Below are 13,270 nucleotides of genomic sequence, written 5' to 3' on the forward strand. Positions count from 1 at the left end.
TAACAATTTAAAGCATGTATTGCATCTTTTACTCTCATATTCTAGCTGAAAGTGAAATGTATTGCACCTTTTACTCTCATATTCTAGCTGATCATATTCTAGCTGAAAGTGTAGTTCATTTATCTCAACTTACCGGGTTATAGTATCGTTCTAGTATTTGAATGGGAGAAGTAATAAATTTCTTTTCACAATCAAATTAGACCAAGACGAGTGAGAAATCTGAGAATGAGGTAAGGAAAAACACTAGAATGAGATGAGGAGAAAAAAAAGGTTCACACATCCTAAGGTTTTCACAAATGACTCTAGTTGAACATTTTACATATCATTTTCAAACTGCCAGCTTAGCTCTAGCCTACAGTCAGCATTGCTCTGATACCAACCACTGTGGACACCCCGAGTATTATACCATCTAGTGTCCAACGCGACCACCACATACTATTGGAGGAGTGGGATCCAAACACGCATAAAAAAAGCCACTCGTCCTCAATGTGTCCATGATCATGGTTGACACCTTCTGCTATAATAACCGGAATGCCGAGTAGTGATCGCAAGAGATAACCATAAGATAACTTGCCAGGCTACTCCGTCATATGCCCGTCAACCACATGAAGGTAGCGACCAGAAAACAAGGCATACCCCAGTGCCTCGATCCAAAGCGCTATTCCCAATTATCTCAAGCGATCAAAACCCGTTACTCATGCTCAGCTAGTCCCCAGGAATGCGACTAGCCTCACACATTCATCTCAAGCAATTGGAACATCATCACAAGTGCATAAAAAGCGGTTAAGTACAGCAAGTATCTGGTATAGAATAGGGTCCGAGGTCCCATCTAACAGCACACAAGTAGCAGCGGAAGATTCAAACAAAAGCCAGAATCACAAAACAAAAGCCGGTGGTGCCACAACTCCACAAGGGCAAACCAACCGGGCAAGAGCCAAGCTGAAGGCAGCAGAAGATCATTCCCTGCCCTTGTCGCCCCCGGCAGAACAGTGACCACACATGAAGCACAATTCTACGCCATAGTCCTCACCTGAAAAACAGCGGAGCCGGGTTAAGTACAAGATTGTACTCGCGAGTCTTACCCATAACAATACATATAAGGGGAGAGAGAAGTATGCAGGTTTACCTTAACCTAGAGCAACCTAAGTTCAACGTTTGCATAAGCCAATTTTATTGAGCAGATATAAGTGGAAGCGATAACACAATAAACTGATTAGCAACATTATAAAATTCTGGACAGCAAGCAAATTAATCTGAAAGGTACAAGTAAATGAGCCCAAACGGTGCTCAAAACATCCACAATGGAACTACCAAAGTCCATATCATCATGGCACAACCTGCCAACATCATCATCAAGCATAAACCCACCAGAATAACCCAAGTTTGATGCTAACATAATTGAGGCACACATCAAGCATTGTCCATAACCGTGGACACGGCTATTCGAATAGATTATACTCTGATCAGAGGTGTACAACTGTACCCACACGAGATGAACAAGGATCAAATGCTGCCCACCACACAGGTGCGACCTACAAGTGATTCAAGCTCATCACATGTCCTTTCCTAGCCCCATCCCAACCATTTAAACCACACCGGGGCCCCCGACGACTCAGTCACGTGCGTGTGATGTGACTAAGGCGGGCTAACCACGCGGGAGATACCCCCTGCCATACCTCGGCCAACCGGGCACTCCGCGGATCCCAAATCCTCACGTTTCTCCGATGGGCGTAAATGATCACAGTAGGTCTAGTACTCAAACAAGCCCGTCCCATGATACGGCATGTGGTAAGTACGTAGGGTGCTTGAATAGACGTCAAAATGTTCAGTCCTTAATGACCCAGACGGAGCTACTACATCAGGGGAAACATACCTCCCATCATCGCCCTACCCCACGTCCAAGTCAATCATATTTCATCAACCATTATTTAATGTAAGTGGTCCAGTTTTAGCCCATTAATCAAGTTGTCCATATCCTAGAATTAACAAAACTGTCCAGCCATATAGTTGTATCCCCACTAAGCAAAACTAAGCATAATGAATAAAACATCCCAACTATTCCCAACCAGGAGAGTAATAGGTATATGGCAGCTATATATAACTAAGGTAAATGCACCAATTAATTATATACCATGTCACCCAAAACTATTAACTAAGCAAATGCAGATATATATATATATATATATATATATATATATATATATATATATATATATATATATATATATATATATATAGATTCGCAACCAAAGGAATTTAAGTAAAACATGGGTGCTAGATGCTTAGGTGCTCGCCTTCCCGCTGAGGGTAGTCACACTCAGGCTCTGGTTCTGCTTCAGCGCTCTCCGGAATCTCCGAATCTATCGAAAAGAAGCAATAAGCGAATAAGATTCAAACAAACATGCATATGCAACATGCTCAGTAAAACATGGCCTAATTACAGTAGGTAGAGAGTATGATGAACAGATTTTAGAAACAAGAATCATCTCATTTACATTTATGGATTGAGAGATATAAAAATAACAAGCCATATACATTGAAAATGGCACTATGCTAAAACTGAATATAAACTATAGATCATTTGGTGATCCCCACATAATCTAGCAAATTTTCATGAGTGCAACTTGTACCGTACTAAAGAGTATAACTTACTGGTTATATGAGAAGTATTTGGATCATTTAATTTGGAGTTTGAATAAGTTAGTAGGTATTTAAGAAATCTAGAGAGTGAGGAAAAGAAAACTGCGGCTTGCAGCACTGCATAAGATTTGTTTCCAAAGTTTACTTCCCGAATGCTCCATGATTGAGGAATATGAGGAAGGCATGATTTAACTCAGCTATTGGTTTGTGAACACAACTTATACGAGGTGTTGGATAGTTTAGCGAGGGATTAAGTCACAACATGAAGTTTCTAGCTAGCCTAAGAACTAAGAAGCTCAAAGACAGCAACTTGCTTTCCAATGGCAACTCCTAAAGGTCGTCCAACGGTTGCTGCTTCAATCCATGCATGCATACACTTTACAATGCGGTGTGACACTGAGGTTGTGAAGGTTGGAGCACAAACTAACCATAGAACAAGTACAAATTGATGACGAAAAAAAATGGTGATAGCAACCTGAGTAAACCGAGAGAGATAGGGGTTGTAATCGCCGGAATGGAGAGATACGAGTTGCAGCTGTTCCTTGCTCTAAAACCTTGCATCAACGACCTACGGAGAGAGCTATGGAGGCTCAACATAATGGCACACACAAGAGGGACACCATGGATAAGAAGGAAACTCACCAAGTGGAGGAAAAACAGGGTTGTTTTGCTGCTGAAACCAGCAGCAAGTTCCACCTATTTTCTTCCCGATCTCCCTCACGAACCCATGCATGTGGAAGATATTTGGATGGATGGGAGGCTTGGATACTTGAGATTGTTGTGGTGTGACATGCAGGGATGGATCTCAAGTGTTTGGAGGAGTTTTGATGGGAAGAAGTGAGCTGGGAGCTCAGCTTGCAAGAAAGAAAAGAACAGAGAAAGAAAGGGGAAGAAGATGAAAGGGTTTCCTACTTGTCTTATGGACCTGAGGTGGGCTGCGTGACCTGGAGGGTGGGTAGGGCTTGGTGGAGAGCCTAAGTCAGTGACAGGTGGGACCAAGTTGAGCTGGGCCCACGGGACAGATAGAGGAAGGTTGGACACATTGAAAACAATGAATTTTCAGGAATTTTCTTTCTCTCGTTCTTGGGTAACTAGTTTGTCCTAGCTAAAAGAGAGTCAAAAATGTGTGTTCTGGTGTGGAGATAGATTGTTGCCTAGTTTCCATTTTTCAAAGTTTCACTCAAAAATTCAAAATATTTTAATTCTGGCAAAAAGATGAAAAGGGGTATGCTGAGAACTAAATTGAATTTTAATGAGGTCAAAATTAAGTGGAAAAATTCAAGAAAAATTATATAAACTCATGATAAATAATCTAGTATTTGAATAAATTATGATAGCTATACCCTTTTGTTCAACATAGAGCACAACTAGATGATGCTTTGATTTGCTGATTACGGTTTTAATTTGCTCAAGAAAAAAAAATAATTAAATACAGAGGCTAATGCAAAAATATTAATTATGCAACCTAAAAGACAATAGTGCACTTCCAAATACCTGGTAATTGTGCTAGGGCTGTTATAGCTCGTTTAGCGTATTCATGCAAATTTACTTTAGCCATGTATGAGTTTTGCTTAAATGAAAATTTGGTGAACAAAAAAAAAATTGAATGAAAAAGAAATTTTGTCTCTCGAGTAAAAAGAAAAAAAATGACAAAAATAAAATTATGGCAAATTTGTGGGATCCACGCTCTTTCAGTTTTGAATCCAATTCCTTTTAGCATGGATGTGAACAACTAATCTTGAGGCTATGATAAAATCTTTTCAAATATTTGTAGTCCCTCGTGTATTTGTTGTCCACTAACCTTTTGCAGAAAATAAAAAAAAAGAGACAACTAAGGAGCAGTGTACAATAACTCCAACACCCATACCATGCTCCTTGTTTTATGAGAGAGATGCACAGGGAACCAAGCAGAGCAAATGCAATACTTTGTTACAGTCGATTCGGTTCAAAGCTTGGTAAGTCTGATCTGGTAAGAATCTCAAACACCCTGTGTATCACTGCGCCATATATCCGCCCTGTTAGGATACCCACCATGCTCATTATTGCCATAAAAAAATGAAATAGGATAAAATAAATTTAGGCACTTCATGTGCCTAGAGTTACTTGAATAAAATTTGGCTCACCGGTACTTTACCCCGGTGGAAGCCCATTTTGCTTTCGATGTTTTTGAATAAAGACAAGGTACAAAACAAGTGTGGGGGAGTCTTTCCAGAACTCCCGATGCGCAACAACATCAACTTGCCACATCAATATGATGAACACCAGCCCACGGGTCCGCACAAAATTCAGCAGTCAGAACCAAGTCCTGGCTGGGTCAGCCGAACCAAGCTTCGCCCGACCCTTGCCTGGCCTGGCTCTGTCACCCCTTCGCCATGTGGTCAGGTTTGCGCGTCTCCTTCCTTATCCTCCCTTGTTCGTGAGTTAAACATTGGTAGAAAAATTGAATATAATTTAGTTTGACTCCAAATGAAAATTGAAAACATTAACTCTCAACAAATAGAATTTTCCTATGATTGATCATGTATGCTTTTTATTCTTGCTAGCACTTGTCACTTGTGAACAACCATCTATCATAAGGAACCTTGCTCATCTAAGTAATTGATATATGTGATATGGTTATGATAAAAGAAATTCCTGTCCAGCTGTCATGATACTTGGGATTTTGTTTTGTGAAAATTAAAACTTTTTCGAGCAATACTCCTCAGTGACTATATTACTACCTACCATGGCTATATATGATTATCACTGCAAAAACCTTGTATATGTATAGGCTGCTTGACATTACATTGAGCTTTGTCAAATTATTATGACCAGTGTGAGATGTTTTTCATACTTTCATGATCAAGATCACAATGCACTCCTCATACACACACTATGCTAAACTTCTACACTGGAAGCTAGCTTCCCTCATCCATCATTTATTTTATCCATTATCCACAAAATAAATACTCCATGGCATTTATGCCTTTTCCTCTGAAATTCTTTCAAAGAAAAAATGAGAGAGAAAGGCATGGCTATGCAAAAGAGGGAAAAAATAAAGTCTTGCTCATACAAAGTATGGGGCATGACAAAAAAAAGAAAAAGAAAAAAAAAGGAATAGCCATGCACTCTCTCAAATTTCCCAAAGAGAGATAATTAGAGGAGGAGGTATATTAAAGGGGTTGTTACCTTTTATTTTCCTTTTTCCACCCACAAAACAACCATACACATATCACAGACATGCACATTATTGATCAGAGAATATGACTTGCTATCTCCTTGGGTCCGGTATTTTGGCTTTGCAATATATGTGATGCAGGTATGCCCCGATTGATCCCTACCGAGCTCCACCTATACAGCCTTTTAGAATAGGGACAATTCGGCAAACATACCTTGGTGAGGATTCACAAATAAAATCACATGAGTGATCTGAGAGAAGGTCATTTGAGAAGTAAAGCTACTTTGCGAAAATATATGAAAACCCCAAGAAATTGACAGGAGGAACAAGAAGGACTTGGGTCACAACCGTTCCATTCATCAATTACCCAAGATGGTAAGTTAGACACTACAAAAGTTCACAGGTACATGTATAATTTGTGTACTCGTATTGTATCTTGGAAAATTTTATTCCACATTAATCCTTAACCTTTACTTGGGACGAGTAAAGAGCTAAGTGTGGGGGATTTTGTTGATGGCTGTTAAGTACCAAAATAACACCGTCAATACCAACATATAACCATAAATGTGAAACATCCAACATAGTGGTAGGATTTATTTCTAACAATTTCCACGAGTGTTAGTGTATATTTGTATGCAGGTGGTCAACCACCAAAGTTGGGCGAGAATGAGCATAAAGAATGGAAATATATCTTGCGCTGATGGACTCACATGGTTTTGAGCTACAACATATAAAATGTGCAATCATTCAGAGCCAAAACATGGAGTATCATAAAGTGGGACCCATATGTCAGCATCCTGAAGAAAGATGCGGGCCAAGGGAGCCAACCAGGGTTCAGCCGAACCCCCAGTTGGCCCAATCCAGCCCATCTTCGGCCAGGTGGTTAATACTGGCATCCTATGACGGTTGGAGCTGATTCTACCTGAAGATACCATCATGGACACATGGCAATAGGGGATGAAATATGCTCTTTGGATGCTTGAGTATGCCACTTGTCATGAGGAGAGCAAAGATGCTCATAGGATGCTTGGAGCATCTCCACTCTCCCAAGGCACCTCTTCACCTATAAATACCCCTCTCCTTCCTCATTCTCACACACACCAAAGCATGAGGTGAATTACAAGAGGCTCTAGTGTACTTTATTGTATATTTGAATAGGGAGAGAGTAAAGTAGAGGAAGTCGGAGGTCGGAGGAATTCTGGATTTGTCGGTAACCCTCTCTTATCTCTTGTACTTTGTTTATTACTCTACTTTAATGGAAATATCGTTCTGAGTAACTAAGATTTGCTTAGTGAGAATTTCTTCTTGGTTAGTTCCTAATTAGCATACAGGATCATTGTTCACTATAGTCTATTTATTTATAATGATTGCTTTAGTGTTTGATCGGCACTAGAGTAGTTATTAATTGCGTAGACGCGGTGTCTGGGTAATTAATCTCTAGTGGTTGCTTCGTATCCCACGGTGCGTTTGAGGTGGGTGTAGAGGTGGTGACAGCTCTCAAGAGCACTTAAGTCCTCCCTGTCCGGGTACGTTGTAGAGCGACATCTGGGAATAGCGGGTTGCCAGTGCCTGAAGTATTGCGTTACGATTAAACTTAAGCTTTCCCTAGACATTGTTTATTAGGAAATCCTCTCCGCCCTCTGCCCACATGAGCTTTGTGTCCTTCGATGAACCTGACGAGGAGATAATCACACACGTTCCCTTGGATTCGATACCCTTGGAATACTCTGTAGGGAAAGTGCTACATCGGTATATCCGTGCGCTTGCGGATTCTATCTGTGACGTTAAGAAATTCCAATAGATGGGCGAGGAGAAGGTGGTGGCCAACAAAGACACACCAGAGTCAACCAAGAGGAGAAGTCGCAAGAGGAGGAAGCGCAAATCTTCAGGAGAGTTTCTCGCTACTGACCATGAGGACCCACCCAAGCGCCCAAACCCCCAAGGCGACGACAATGGTGGATTGCCATACATAAGACAAACAACCACGCTATGGAGGATTGCCATGTCTTCAAGACGGAACTTGCACGTCAACTGGCGATTGAGAAGGGGAAGCAAGTACGTGTTGTCGAAGCGGCCGCTAATGCAGCCACCCCCCGACTCCGCCGCCTCATTCCTAGACTTCGACCTGCATGTTTCCCATATCTTTGGCGGTTCTACATCATACTCCTCGAAGCGGGAATATAAGAACTCCACTGCCTCATTCCCAGACTTCGACCTGCATGTTTCGCATATCTTTGGCGGTTCTACATCATACTCCTCGAAAAGGGAATATAAGAAGGTAGAATGCGAAGTCTGCTCAACATCACAGGGGGCTGCTACCAAGATGAAATGGTCCCAGCACAAGATTGAGTTCTCAGAGTCGGACCACCCGAGGATCGCAATGTCACGCCCATAATTTCTATCCAAAATTCCAAACGCTTACATGTGTGTTAAATCCTCGTCCAGCAATCAGCCGAGGCACACAATAACAAATTGATAATAGAGTACTATCAAACAGCTAATTAATATTCGCGAAATAATAAATTATTACTGAGGTGGATAGCTCCTCTCAAAAGAATAAAATTCTACGCAACGGAAAATAAAAACAAAAGACTAAACAGCTATGGCGACTCCACTCCACAAGCAACTTGACCCGAACAAAGCCTAATCCTCCTGATAATCACCTTCGCTGAAATACTCCTCCTCTGATGAATGAATATTGCAAGAATGAGCATATGATATAGTCAACAAGCCACACAGCAAATATGCAAGTGCACAGGATAACAAAGGATGGCATAATATAGCTTATTTGCATAAACAACATTTAGTAAACATTTGAGAGAATAGGAAAACAGTTGAGTAATTAAGCAATATTAAATAAACATACAATACACCCGTATTGCATAGGCCCAACCTCATCTGAACAACCAACCTCGGTTGTACAAATCAAACCTCCATACCAGGAATATACCATTCCAAACCAGGAGTCAAATTAATTATCACATTATTACCACCAATGAGTAGCGTGAGATTAATCACGAAAAACATTGTCCAACTCGCCCATAACCGCGGGCACGTTTATTCGAATAGTTTTACTCTGATCAGAGGTGTACCACTATACCCACAAGACACAACCCCATGACATTTTACCATGCCCCTTAATACCACCACGATATCTCGGAAAGGAACTGTGACAACACCCCTCGCACAACACAACTTACCACAGTGCACCATTCCTAGATCATAATCACCCGTCTACAACTAGAGGCATGGACTCCCCAGTGACCCCCATGGACTTCTCGCCGCTTCTCAGTTGGGCACCCCAGAATGAACCATGCTATACAAAAGGTAAAGCCATTGCCCACGCTGGCTTGTGGTTGGCACGATTAATGTTCAATAACATGGCTTGTGGTTGGCACGATTAATGTTCAATAACAGTAGCTCGCAAACCGGCCCTTAATTGCCATGAGCACGACCATCAAAATCATGTGCTCACAACCCGTTTTAATTATAAATTGATTACCATAACACGATTAACCGCCGTGAGCTACCATTAAATAAATCCATCAATAATAATTATGTAATGCAATCCATCCCATTAATGAGCTAATGTTTCTAAGCATGGCTAAGCAATTACGTATATAGCATTTAGCTGAACCAAACCAATATATAAGGTTCGAGCTAATCAATTTATTACCCATAGGAAAATAAATTTATCTTCGGCTAATTAACTGGGAAAGGCTCACCACCCGATGCCATTCGAAAATAATGCATAAGTTGAAATAAAACATTAGCATTAAACGGGTTCAACATGCTCAAAGGGTTGTTTGGGATCTGTGTGACTTGCCTTGAGCTTCTTCAAACACTTCTGAACCTTCCTCAATGAAAACGCTCTCCTCCGGAACGTCGGAAATAAAAGCAAATGAACAAAATCAACAAAACAGTACAAAAACAAGCATAAACAGTACATGTGGATATTTTTAACACGTAGATCTCGATTTGAGATGAATTTAGCAACTTGAACCACTTTAATCCAAGTTAAGATGATTTAGTTATGAATTTTCTAAGATTAATCGATTTTCATCTAATACAGAAAAAACTAATAAAAAGATTTATGACGTCATCATGACATCATCGCCGGCCTAGGCTTGGCTCCACGCAACCACCGGTGATAGAGGGCTCGGCCGGGCTATCCGAGGACACCTATGCAAAGAGGACGATGACGCGAACTCACCGGTGCGAAGAACGACGACGGACGACGACGAACAACGGCCGGCGAGGTCCCATGGCGGCACGGCTCGGCTCAACGTTGACGGCGGTCCTCTGGTGGCTTGCGACGGCGATGATGGGGTGGACCGGGTGCTCCTCCACCTCGCGAACCCGGCGGTGGAGGCAAACAGTGACGACGGCGACGCTAGCGGCGGCGGTGGCTCTAGGGCTACGCGGCGGCGGCGCTACGGGCAACGGCGGGGCTCGGGACTTGAGGGGAAACGTAGAGGGCGACTAGGAGATGCTTTATATAGGCTTGGAATAGAGAGATCGGACTCCAAACGAGAGGATTTGAGTCGGAAAATCCTAGGGTTAGTTTGGAGAGATAAACTCGAAAACGAGTTTGATTCGGATAAAATACAAAGCAATTAGCTCCAATTCTTGGGGGAAAAGATAGAGGACAACAATGGGATAAAAACCCCTCAACCAATCGGACTCGAGGATGGCCGGTTGGGCCAGATATGGTTGGGGACGGCTGCGGCTCGGTCTCGGCTGTGGCCTGCCGGAGGTTGAAGAAAGGCCCGACATGTGGGCCCCATATGTTGGCGGCTGAGAGGAGGGAGGGGCGGCGGCTCGGCTTGGGCCGCACGGCAGCGCACAAGGGAGGGAGATGTTGGGCCGGAAATGGCCCAACGGCTTAGGGGAGGATTTTAAAAACTTTTTCAATAAAAATAATTCATGAAATGATGTTTCATTTATTAAAAATACTTCCCTTGCTCAAATAATAACCATAAAAATCTAGAAAATAGATAAACAAGCAAAGTATTTAATGAAATTTTATCTAGCTCAATTTTATGTTGCACTTTTTCCTTGATTATTAAGGTTTAACTTGCAGGCTTTTAAACAATTTCTAGAAAATGGATTAAAGAATGAATTATTAAATTAGGCTATTTTCAGGTCGTGACAAACCTACCCCCTTAAATGGAATCTCGACCTCAAGATTCAGAAGAACTAGCAAAAAGATGAGGATGAACTGACTTCAATTCATCTTGTCGCTCCCAAGTGGCTTCTTCTTCTGAATGATTGCTCCACTGAACCTTGCAGAACCGTATGACACGATTCCTGGTGCTTCTCTCATTCACCTCCATAATTCGGACTGGCTTCTCAACATAAGTTAAATCCTCTTGAAGCTCTATATGCTCAGGATTCGCTTCCTCCGTAGGTATACGCAAACATTTCTTCAGCTACGATACATGGAACACATCATGTATTCCCGCCATTGACTGAGGCAACTCTAGTTGATAGGCCACTTCACCTCTCCGACTCACAATCTTGTAAGGTCCTACATATCGCAGTGCCAACTTCCCTTTGGTCTAAAAACGATGAACTCCCCGCAGCGGTGTAACCCGTAGGTACACATAATCCCTTTCTTCGAAAGTCAAGTCCCTGTGTCGATTGTCTGCATAACTCTTCTGACGCGACTAGGCAACACGCAACCTTTCTTGGATAGTTTTCACTTTTTCTTCTGCCTCTCACAATATGTCTGTCCCAAAATCTTGACGCTCACCGGTTTGATCCCAAAGGAGCGGTGTATGACACTTCCGACCATATAGTGCTTCATATGGAGCCATTTGAAGACTAGCTTGATAACTGTTGTTATAAGAGAATTCAGCGTACGGCAGATTCTTATCCCAACTTCCACCGAAATCTAGAACACAAACTCTCAACATGTCCTCTAAAATTTGATTCACTCTTTCTGTTTGACCATCAGTTTGAGGGTGATAGGCAGTACTGAAATTCAAACGAGTACCCATCTCTTCCTGTAGCTTCTGCCAAAACTTTGAAGTAAACTGACTACCTCTGCCTGACACTATTTTATTGGGAACCCCATGTAAACATACAACTCTTGCCATATATAACTCTGCGAGCTTATTTCCCGTGTAAGTTGTTTTGACTGGTATGAAATGGGCGACTTTAGTGAGCCTATCGACTACTACCCAAGTAGAATCATGTCCTGCCGACGTTCTGGGTAGACCGGTGATGAAGTCCATCCCTATTTCCTCCCATTTCCACTCTGGTATCTTCAACGGTTGCAGCAGACCGGTTGGTTTCTGATGCTCCACCTTAACTCGCTGACACACACCGCATAGAGCCACATATTCCGCTATCTCTCGTCACATACTGGCCCACCAGAACTGTTGCTTCAGGTCTTGATACATATTAGTGCTCCCAGGATGAATGGAATACAAAGTCTCATGAGCTTCTTTCATGATAGTATCCTTCAACTCCTTATTATTAGGCACGCAAATTCTTTTTCCTAACCACATAGTTCCTTGCTCATCTTCTATATAACCGATGGCTTTTCCTCTTCTCATGTTCTTCTTGATTTCTTGGATATCATGATCATTCACTTGAGCCTGTCTAACTTGATCAAAAAGAGTAGGTTGAGCTTCTATAGCGGCCACAAAACCTTTATTTACTATTCCCAAGCTCAACTTCTCCAATTCCTGGCATAACTCCCAAGGTAGGTGCCGTCCTTCTGACATATTGCAGTAACTTTTCTTGCTAAGAGCATCTGATACGACATTTGCTTTACCTGGATGGTAATGAATCTCCATATCATAATCCTTGATCAACTCTAACCATCTTCGTTGACGCATGTTCAAATCAGGTTGAGTGAAAATGTACTTTAAACTTTTATGATCCGTATACATCTCCGTACGGTTACCGAAAAGGTAATGACGCCAAATCTTCAATGCATGAACCACAGCTGCCAACTCTAAATCATGTGTTAGATAGTTATTCTCATGAGGGCGTAACCGTCTATATGCATAGGCAACCACCTTCCCATCTTGCATCAAAATACAACCCAAACCGAGTCTAGATGCATCACAATACACTTGGAAACCTTTCTTTGGATCAGGCAAGACTAACACTACCGCAGTCACTGGCCTTTTCTTCAATTCTTGAAAACTCTACTCACACTCTTCTGTCCACTTATACTTCACATCCTTCTGAAGCAGTCGAGTCATTGGTCTAGCAATCTTTGAGAAGTTCTGAATAAGCCTGTGGTAGTACCCCGCAAGACCAAGGAAATTACGAATTTCCGAAACTTTCTTGGGTTGCTTCCAATTTAGTACTAACTCCACATTACTTGGATCCACATCAACTCCTCCAACTGAGATGATATGTCCAAGAAACTTCACTTCGGGCAACCAAAATTCACATTTACTGAACTTGGCATAGAGCTGATGCTCACGTAGTTTCTCTAGAGCAAGACGAAGA

At 41.9% G+C, this 13,270-nt stretch overlaps 1 long non-coding RNA gene across 1 annotated transcript; it reads right to left on the reverse strand.

The window, feature by feature from the left end:
• Window positions 1–769: 769 nt before the first annotated feature.
• Window positions 770–3,529, reverse strand: LOC136354023 (uncharacterized). The gene is made up of 4 exons (XR_010737710.1): window positions 3,283–3,529; window positions 3,116–3,208; window positions 2,295–2,360; window positions 770–1,030 (listed from the first exon to the last, which is right to left on the reverse strand). It is a non-coding gene; the product is annotated as an uncharacterized lncRNA (long non-coding RNA).
• Between the last annotated feature and the right edge of the window lie 9,741 nt (window positions 3,530–13,270).

Source organism: Oryza sativa, chromosome 11 (assembly GCF_034140825.1).
Source record: "Oryza sativa Japonica Group chromosome 11, ASM3414082v1".
NCBI lineage: Eukaryota > Viridiplantae > Streptophyta > Magnoliopsida > Poales > Poaceae > Oryza > Oryza sativa.